The following is a 9,791-nucleotide window of genomic DNA, read 5'->3' on the forward strand; positions in this document are numbered from 1 at the left end:
AAGAAGGGTGAGGAAAGATGCCCCTCAAGAAAGGTACCTGGGAGAAAGGAAAATTTCCACTGTCACCTCACTGAGCAGTCACAAAATTAGGAAAGCAAAGTCTACAGAAAATCTTGGTTATATCAGTTTTATAATAAAAACACAAAATTTTCATGTTTCTAAAAAGTGCTGCTAAACTGATCATCTATTAAAAGAACAGGTACTAGTTTGCAGATGGACAGAATATTCCTTGGTTGGCAATGTCTCATTTTGGTTCCCCCTTCCCCATTTTGGATTTGATGTAGCCCAATCCATAACAAGCCCTTGGAGCACAGAGATCAAATGCCCTGGCCCCTCTTCTCCTAATGGACTGTTGGGCAGAGGGGAAAAAGTTGTCTGATAATGCACAGTAACTTCCCATGCATGGGTACAGTATCACTAACAAGTGTAATAGTATATACATTTTTGCTGAAGTGCTAAAATATCGACATTCTCTGTAGCTTGTGAGTCATAGTAACTCCATGGTGGGTTAGCAGATGGTGAGCTGACTGAGACAGCGTGCCACGTCTCATATATTTTGAAATAAATTAGAAACATATTCTCTATAGGGAAAACAGAGCCACAATATTTTCCTTTGAAGGCAGATCCTGGTCTTTCTATATGACAGCATCCTGACTGAAAGCAAGGAGAAGAACAAAATCATTTTAAACACTTGCATATTTCCTGCATCACTCAGAGCCACTCCATAAGATACTACTGCACTATAGTCTCAGCTTGCCAAGTCACATCTTCTCCAGCATTACCTCTTGCAATACTAGTCATATGAGCTGATAGTGTTCATAGGTTATCACTGTCAATACCATTCCAAACCCTACTTTTTCAAGTATTGCAAAACAAAATACTGCTGGTGCTATACATGTGTAAACATGAGAGAGGACTTCAGTTAACTAATAAAAAATGTAATTTAAAAATATACTTTGCTGCCTTTTGAGACACCAATATGAAAAGCTGTTAAAATTGAATGCATGTGGCAGCTGTTTAGACTAAGAAGTATTTTAAAGGAAAATAAGTGTCTTGCTAACTCCTTTAAAAACAAACACTGACAATATATTTAAATAGCTAAGCACACATCTTCCCTTCAGTGCCTAAACAACTTGCTTACAAAAAAAAAAATAGAAAAAAAAAAAAATCAAGCAACTCCAAGGAGTATATTGAATCTGGAATGCCAAAAGAAGCTTTTGTTTCTAAGTGTAACGTACAGAGACTAAGATACACAGAATAGTACCATTTGGTTGTTATTATTGCTTTTTTGTTTTGATCTCTGTAACATGTCTGCCTGTATATAAATCACCAGGCTGCTGGTTTTGCTCCTTCTGGACTCCATCTTTGCCTCAGGAATCAACGTCATAGTGAAACCTCAAGACACTTACTTCCTTGTTTCACAACTAAATTTTTATCCTGACTTATTTACAAACTACTCCTAGACCAGTATTTTCTGAAACATGGATTCCCTGCCACTTTGGTACTCTGAGTCATTAAACTTATGATTACGCCAATTTGCCTTTGAGTCCCTAGATCTGATGGGCTTCAAACCCATTGCCTTGACTGCACCTGAACAAAGTATTTGTGCCCTTTTCACCCCAATCACACAGCCTCAATCCTCACTCATCGGGTCTGTCCAACCCAGCTGGGCTGCCAGCACAGCCCAGTGGCACCCAGTAACCCCAGTGTGCAGCGAATGTTTTGCAGGCTGGTTTGGAGCACAAAAAAAAATGTTTATAAAGTTTCAAAAATCTGTCATCACTTCTGTTGCTGGATCATCTCTAAAGTATGGGGAACCTCTCTGAAGTCTGTGAGGCATCATGACTGAGGCCATGACAACCTAAAATCTGTCATAAGAAATCTACCACTCTGAAAAGCATTTTCTCTCCACTCTCTCTGCGATGCTGAACAGGCACTAGTGAAGCATAACTATTATGTAAAAAGTCTCCATGTTATGTATAATTAGTGTACGCATGAGCAGACAATAATCTAGTTAATATTTCTGCTTGATACTTGTATTGTCATATGTGATTAACCTTTCATAACTCTTAGAGCAGCAACACTATGTGGTAATGCCAAAACAGAAAAGGGTTAGGAAGGAATAAAGATACTTGTGTAAAAGGTAATGCACTGGTTCCTGAGTCCAGTGCACTCAATGGTGCAGAAAAAATACATGTTGAAGTTCAGGTCAGCATATTGGAGGCAAACAGCTAAGAAAGAAAGAAAATAACATGGCAGACCAGACTTCAAATAACAAAGTAAAACTGTAGAAGACTCACATATAAGTGAAAAAGCTGACAGTGAAACAGGTGGTCTTGGATGCTCTTTAGTAATTTTTCTGATCCATGTGATCTTAAATAAAAGAGCAGGAGAGTTCTTATGTCTTTACTATAAATATGACAATATATTCCACTAAACTGAAAGTGTGATAATCTCTCTGTAATGACAACAAAGATAATATTCATCAGTTTATAGTTTGCTGAACTTCGAATCAGATACACTTGAATTGCTTACTCATGCTCATAGAAAAGGAATGTCAGCACTGGGACTAAAGCCCCGCAGTTAAGACTAGAGTAATATTCAGAGACCTCAGAAAAGTGTCCTATTGCCTAACGTATAACACAAAAAAATAAGATGGTGTTGGGACATGGGCTATGGAATCTAAAGGAAAAAGTCTTTCTAAGAACACAAAACCAGAAGCCAATAACAGCCTTTCTTCACTGTCTTAATAAGAATTTCCCAGATTTATAAATCTCTCCTTCCACACCTTATTTTGTTATGTAATTTGTTCAAACGCCTGGAGCTGAATCTCAGTCATTGACTTTTCTACTGGCCTGTTCTCAGAAACCTTGTTTCTAAATATTTCTCTTTTATATTTTAATATCTACCACAGCAGATTATCAGAGCCAAATAACTAATTTGTTAAGGAGAATGTCAGATGTGTTTGTGAATATGCCAAGAAAATACATACACATAATATCATGTAAAATAATTTCTTTGCTGCTCATTTTAGTAAGAGGCAGGCAGTCATCTCAGGTACAGTGAAAAGAGTGTAAGTCTTCAGAACTCTGACAATTTGCTAAAGTTACTTTTCTAAGGAGTTATTCTGCTAACTCTTGGTACCAAAGGGAAGGTCCAGCTTTTGAATGCACGTTTTTGTCCGCTGGCTAGAGGACACTGGTGAGGCCCAGCACAACCCTTGAGAGGGCACGCAAGGATATGACTCGTGTCCTCAGCCAGCATCCAGGAGCTATAAGCAAATATTTGAGACAGTAAACAGTATTTTCTCTAAAAATAGAATAATTTTGGTGTCTCTGTTTACAACTGTCTCATTTCTCGGTGGATTCACAAATTCTTACCTCTATTTTTGTCTTCAGGCTTTTGCAGGTATAAAAATGAGCAATACCTTTGCAGATGACAGGATTTTGGCATGAGTCATTTGGCACCTAAATGCTGATTCCATTCTGTCAGACATAAAATATTTATTATGATTAATTTTTTAAGAAGTAGTAATTCATTTTCATGCCCAGTATTAGACACCTGGGAAGAAAAATTATCTCATTTTAGTGTTTATATGGATAACTCTAGACAGGCTATTATTTTAGCAAGAGGACTGAATGTTTTAGAAAATTTTATCAACGAGTACACAAAATTGACATAACACCAGCTTATATAATATAGCTTGTACTTCTCCATTCATGTTATAACTGTGATGCCAGCAATTCTTTTCATCTTTCACAAAAAGCTTTGAAAAACACTTGTAAAAATATTAATTAGAAATTTAACTCCTTAGTGGCCTGAGAGAACAGATATTCCCTGTTTACAAGAGCTCTACATTTGTATTCTGAAAGCTCTGCTGTTCAAAATGATGAGCAAAAGTTTTAAATGCCCTTGTCCAGCAACAAAATCAAAAAATTAAGGTTGCTCTTATTTTCTTTTGTTTATACTTAATGTTTACGAAATGGTGTCCACCAATTGTATATAAAAAGCTTTTATCTGCTACGTCCCTTTTCTAGAGCCACCCGCTCCTGCTAATATCCTACTGATTTTCATTTTCAAAATGAAGAATATATTCAGCTGCTTCTGTATAATAAGTGCATATTTTTGACAAACATACACAGAACAATAGCTCTGCTGCACTGATGAGTCCTGTTTAAATTAGATCCTTAGTACATAGAGATAGGCTTGGAAAGGAAAGTATTTGAGTTTCAATGGAGAGAGATCTAATTAATAAAGTGAAGTTTGTCAAAATGCAAGTCCAGGATGAATTTGCAAATTCAACTTAAAACATGCATTCTGAAAGGATTGTTAGTCAAATAAACGGGGCGAGGGAGCAAAGACAGGGGAAAAAAATGAAGCTGAACTGTTATACAGTAAGGATGGTATAAAGTTTAAAGAATTTTAAGCCCAAAAAATGAAATGTAACATATGCCTACATTTTTAATAAAGATGATAAAGGAGAGCATGGGGACAAAACTATGCTTGTCTAATGAACTGTGACTATAGAAATTTAAGTTACCATATCCAAGGTTCATCCAAGGCTGAAAGTTTTTTTGTTCACACAAGGACTCTCTATCCAGAATACTAGAACAAATGGCACAGGGTCAAGCCTGAGATGCCTCACAACAGAGGAAAAACAAAAGTAGAAATTCCATTTACAAAAAAGAGAAAAATAAGGTTATCATAAAATAATGAAAAATATTTATTAAAGAAAATGAGACTAAAATACAGCATGTGATTAATAGTGATCAATTGTATCAAGCTCATTGAACTGAACCTTGAATTAACGTTGAAGATTTTTTTTGTTGTTGTTGCTATGTTTCATTTTTTGAAGATTTGAAGAAGTGCCATAGTGTTAATGTGCCTGGACTTCAATAAACACATGTGAAATAATTAATTTGAAAGAAATTAGTGGTAGCACCATAACGAAAGAAATGGTTAGGAATTTTGTCAAAAATGAGAAGAATCAGACTGGAAAGACATTAAAACTGTGTGCTTTAGGAAAAGTGATGGGCTCCATCTCATTCCATGTCCTGTAGGAAAGATGCCTTATAAAGCCCTTGCTGCTGGAGTGTGCTGGTGATGCACCACTGGGAGACTGGTGCATACCAAGGAGGACAGGAATATCACAGTGAAGAAACTCAATATGGGGAACTGGGTTGGTTAAAATAGAAAAGAGTGTAATTGCAGAAAGCAATTTTATAGACTACAGCCCTTTACTGATTTAAACGTCAGAACTTGTGTACACATAGACTGGAAATGGGAGAAAGATGCCCCATTTGAGAAAGCAGGGGTTTTAGTCAAAGGGACTAGGACCAAGCTTAGTAAAGTCTGAGAGTGTGTGACAGGAGCAGAGGGACAAAAGAATCAAAGACAGGTTTGAATTTTTCCATGGAACAAGTTCTCAAGTGGAAAAATTACTTTTCAAATAATTTTAATTTAATAAAAATTTGTTAATATTATCTACGGTATTAAACAGTGTAGCTGTCTGCTTTAGGAGGAGCCTGGATCTGGTATTCCTATATTAACATCTAAACCCCTAATGTGTTGAATAAGGCCAAGATGTAATGCAGAATACAGCAGCTATAAAGCCATAACAACATAAAATCACAATAGTATAGTGAATGAAGGAGTAATTTTTTCATCTTTAAAAATGTGAAATCAAGGAACATCCACCTTTTTTGGGAAAGGTTCTGTAGCTGCCACACCATATCACCTACTGTTTGCAGCGTTTATATGAGCATGGGGCACCTTATTTTTCCAGTCTGTATTCTGCAGGAGTTTCTTGGGCTGGTGACAACACGTGTGGAATCCAGGAGCATTCCAGGCAGCTGAACCACTTGAAATCTCTTTGTTCTCATATTCTACCGTAGCTTTTTTCCCACCCTAGGCAGATTTGCAGATCTGTGACAGATACATCTTCATTCTAATTAGAAGAGAGAAGTGAAAATCCAGGAATCACTAAGTTATACAAATCTTAAGAGGACATGGATACCATTTAGTGATAAATAAATGTATCAATTCCAGATATTTGTAGATGAAGTTGTGTGTGCCAGTTTGTGCATATGTGAATAATTTTAGCTTTCTTGACCTTTTATTTGCAAGCAGTGTGTGGGAGATATGGTGTCTTACTTTTAAAACCCACAAAACATAAGCTTAATGTCCTCCTACTTATAAAAAAATCTCAGTTCATAAACTTCTGTGGAAATACAGTGTTTACCTTCCTGTTAAATTCTTAGCATGTTTCTGCCAACTCCTCAAAACATCTTCCTTCACCCTTTTTGATTATGAAAAAAACTCCAAAACAAATATTGAGGCAAAACACACTGAACTAGAATAGAAGCTCTAAGTGGCTAGCAATTAATTTTTGATATACGTGATCCTTTTTCCTAGAGGAGTGAAAGCTGGGAAACCACACTGCAGGAAGTGAAAGTCTGGGTCTGCCCAGAACAAGCCCTTCCTTCCCCATCTTGTCTGCCACCATGAATTTTCCATGGACCACAAGCCCATCATTCCTGAGAAACCTCTGTCAACTCCCTTGTAAACTGAAACTGCATTTCCTAACTAAAGACTCAGCAAAAAGCACCACCTGCTCCCTTAGCACCAGAGTAAGAACAAACTGTATGAATCAATGTCCTTCATACACAGTTCATGTGTGATGCGCTCTACTATGGGCTTGGTATCACAGCTTCTCTCCTACTGGAGTTTACTGACACTGTAGCTGTGCTAAAGTCACATTTCTATGCATTATTTTTCTTATGGTCAAAGATGATACGATTACACTTGCACCAAAACAACCCATTTTTCAGCCTTGTCCTTGTTGGAGTGTCCAGTCCACACAAAAGACCTACTCTTATCTAATATAGACTAAAACTTACTTAAAAATGAAATATTCAAGGCCATGAGAGAATGATGGAAACTCCAGCTTATGGTACTTTTGATCCATGCCCCCACCATAACAATTTTTCACAAGCAGAGAAACAGAAATAAAATCAAAACAACTGAAGTTCTGCTCAGCTAGGGGAGGAGGAAAAAAAAAATTAACAAGTTGCTAAGTTTGGAATAATCTCTATTTTCTTCACCTCTGAAATAGTAACTTCACATTTAGTAGTTGCTTCTTTATACTTTTTGGTACCAGATGCAGTGAGTTATAGCAAAATAAAAACAGAGCTGTCTTTCCACTTCCAGCCCTTATTCCTGCATGCTTCTTCATATGGTTTTATTTTTAAACATTTTCCCATAAAGATGTAACTTACTTTAGGGCTTACTTCAAGGAAGTTCCCAACAAGTTCCCATATGTGATTGCTTAACCCAGAACAGCTGATCTTTGTAAATCAGCACCAGACCCAGCAGCAGTATCTGACTCTACTAGGCTGCTGGGTTTTACCTATTTGTAGTGCAGTCGGTTCACTAATGAGGAGCTGGCAAGAGGTACAATGCCCCCTGGACTTCATTAAAGAGGCTTCTTTTGGCCTGCTGACATGTTGCCTCAGCACTTGGGCACAGTGACTGGAACAACGTCCTGCTGCAGAAACAGAAGCCCTGTCTCACCAGTGGAGGTGGTGTCTTCCCGAAGAGTTTTAAGTCAGGTTTCCTCCCTGTCATTGTCTCTCTAGGTATGACTTAAGGATACTTCAGTGAAAGTAGATTTAAGTCGAAGGCTTGCCATAGAGGCTCAATCCCATCCTGGAGACCACTCTGCAGTCACCCCCTGCGTAACAGCATCTCCCCAGCACTGACAGTCCAAATACCTGCTGGCCCCCTTGATGCCGCTCTGCTTTGCAGAGCTGAGCAGCTTTAAAACTACTTAACAAATCACTCAGACATCTTTCCAACATAAGGGAAACAACAGGAGCAGCAGCAGAGCTGCCCCACTCCCCACTCTGCTCCCAGGCTCTGCAGCCTCGGGGCTGTAGGTGGTGGGGGGAGGCCACAGCTGCGTTAGCATTATTCCAGTTAAAACTCATTACTTTGTTCTCTCAGGTACAGAGGAGTCTGAAAGTGAATGGCAGTCATTAGAGCTTTCTAACCTGCTCTCATTTTCCTCAGCTGTCATGTCCATGTTTGCTATTTCTAGCTCAGACATGCTGGCAAAAAGAGATGCTTATAGAGTGAAGCTCAAGTGCCAAGTCCAAAGGTCCCCTGAGGCTGTAGATTATTTTGCTTGGAGGCTCATCTCCACTCTGGCTAAGTAGAAGCATGAAAACATGACAAATCTAATTAGGCTTTTTCCTGCCCATGAGTATGCAACTTCTGCTACTGTGAAAACTAGAACACAAGGCACCTTTTGTGCGAAAACCTCAAAATTGCTTTAGAAGGGAAACAGTTACCTGTATGAGCACTTGAGCTGTGACAGCAGTGCATTGATCCTGGTAAAGCATTAAAAATTGTGGACATATCATCTCATACTGGAGCAGAATACACAGTGCCTGCTGACTCTTCAATGCCTGTGGCACATGCAGGAGGCTCGTGTGAGTTCGGTGGGAGTGTTAAGTTAGTCTGGGAAGCCCCTGTTGAGTTTTGGATTCCTCTAGTGTCAGGTAGCCTCTGACTGTCACCAAAAGTGGCATTCTCCAGCCAGATTTTTAAGTCAATGGGTATTAGATTGTACCCAAAGCTGCAGAAGTATTCATGAAACAGAAAAAAAAGTTAAGGATCTTAACTGCAGATTTTAATTAGCAACGATTAAAAGCTACTTTAAGTTAGCCTAACTACAGTCTTTACTTACTAATATAGCCTTATCTATTTCCAAGTCCGTATAAGCACAGCTAGAGGTGCAGCGTCAGCTGCTTTGGCTGCACGACTGCAGTTGGTGTCTGGAGACCACCCATGTCTTCGGTTAACGCAGTGGGAGGCTCTCAGGCAGCTGGTGCACTGAAACGTCCTGCTGCCAGATATCACCTCAGAGGCAGCATTTATATAAAGAGATATATGAGACACACTTTTCTAAATTAGTGATGACTTCTTTAATCTGGATAGGAATGGCTATGGACATCTAACAAGAAACGAGAGCACTATTTTTTGTTCTTCTGTGTCTGTACAGAAATGATTGATAACATTGGTGGCAGTCGGCTGAAGCTGAAGCTCAGAGCTACAGGGGATCATTTGTTCACAACAGCACTCCCAGCCATTCCTGCCCTTCCGGAAGTTTGTATCTCCTGCTGCCTTGGTGGTGCACAGTGCTGTGTTGTCACGGCTCTGCCATGCTGCCCCCTCCATCTAAGCCTTTATTCACTTGATTGAAGCACAGTATACTGAAAAGCAGTGGCGAAATCTCAAGGCTTGTGGGGTGCCTTATTTGACAAAGTTCACAGCTCTGCTACAGCTCCAGTTTATCATGATAAAGTAACTGGTTTAGTGTACACAGAGGGTGTTTCTTTTTCCATTCAGTCTCCTGTGCTTCAGATTTATTTGTGGTTTCATTATATGTCCCCTTGGAACTGTTCTCACCATATTTTCAGCAGACATGTCTTGCAGCAGATTGCCATTTAGAAGGTAAGCAGTTATTCCTGTTTCAAGATTTGCCATTCAGCAATCTGGGATCCAGACATGTTTTCTGTTCCTCTTACATCCAGTTTGTGTCTTAAACACAGAGACAAGTCATAGCTGATACTACCTGAACTCACTTGCCCTTATGGATTCAATGCTTAGAGACTTTTTAAAACTTAATTTTAGTCCAAAGCCTTTTGCCTAATATCTGTGCTTAGCCTGAGATAATTTTTATCCTGACTCATTCAGTTCACTATTGGGGAGAAGCTGAGACTGACTTG

Source organism: Patagioenas fasciata, chromosome 9, assembly GCF_037038585.1.
Source record: "Patagioenas fasciata isolate bPatFas1 chromosome 9, bPatFas1.hap1, whole genome shotgun sequence".
Classification (NCBI taxonomy): Eukaryota; Metazoa; Chordata; class Aves; order Columbiformes; family Columbidae; genus Patagioenas; species Patagioenas fasciata.